This window comes from Aplysia californica, unplaced genomic scaffold (assembly GCF_000002075.1).
Source record: "Aplysia californica isolate F4 #8 unplaced genomic scaffold, AplCal3.0 scaffold00199, whole genome shotgun sequence".
NCBI classification, from domain to species: Eukaryota; Metazoa; Mollusca; class Gastropoda; order Aplysiida; family Aplysiidae; genus Aplysia; species Aplysia californica.
In genome coordinates this window covers 74303-75444 of record NW_004797469.1, presented here as the reverse complement: position 1 = coordinate 75444, position 1142 = coordinate 74303, and positions in this window count along the sequence as shown.

Here is a 1142-nt window from a genome sequence, read left to right as displayed (position 1 = left end):
TGTTTGTGGTGCGTGTGTGTGTGTGTTTGGCAACACCTCTGCTTTTCAGCACTTACATCTCATTATTTTTCCCCCCTGTTTACTGAAGGCCACCCACTCTCTACTTCTTAGCACCAAAATCCACAATTAATTATAGATAATAATACTAGATAGCGTTCGTATAGCGCAAATCCCCGCTCAACAGCAAGCTCTATGCGCTTCACAATCTATACTATTACCCCAGCAGACCTGAGAGCATTCTGAAACAAACTCAACTTCCTGGGAAGCATACAGTGCAAGCAGCTATTTATAGGCGCTAAAACACTAACGTACTGACAAGATCTTTCGCCGTCTATGGCCGGGTACCCATTCACACCTGGGTGAAGCGAGGAAAATTCATGCAAAGTGCCTTTCCCAAAGACTCCACACATCGGGCCCGCGGCTCGAACCCCCAACCCTGCAACCGCGCGATTGCGAGTCCGGTGGCCTAACCTCTAAAATTAAATGATTTTTACTTGTTTGTTCTCATTTTCTCAAAGTATTCCATTCAAGGATTTAAAATTTTCAGTTTTGAGAAACCCTGTTAGTTACATAATGACAGAAATGGCAAATTAGTGTGAAACCTGACTATCTGGAGGACCTTTTTCGAGAGCTAAAAACTCAAACACTATCCATTCTGTCTATGAACTAATTACTTATTTGTAATCTGCACTCAAATCTTAAGAAACTGATGTCAGCTTTTCTTGAAATTGTAAATACGAATAATTTTATTACTTTTTAAAGACTTGCATATTAGCAGATGAAAAAAATATTCAAAATAGAAACGTAAAAAAAAATCATTAAAAATATTTTTTTTTCCTCCAAATTTAGAAAAAGCTAGCGTCATTTTATTTGAAATTTCCTGGTGCACTTACCCTCCAAACTTCCTGTCTTTATCTTGGATGGTTTTTGAGTTTTTAGCTTTTAAGGCCTAGAAATGAACCTTTTGAGGAATGGTGTAAAGTGATCAATTCAGAAATAAATAGCATTTGTGTAGCGCATAGGATCCCAGCTCAATATCAAGTTCTATGTGCTTCACAATTTACAATCTATCTTGAATGCTTTCTTTTCAATCCAATATATAGATATATAGATGGTAAATTTTCTGTCTCTCCCTCCCCCCC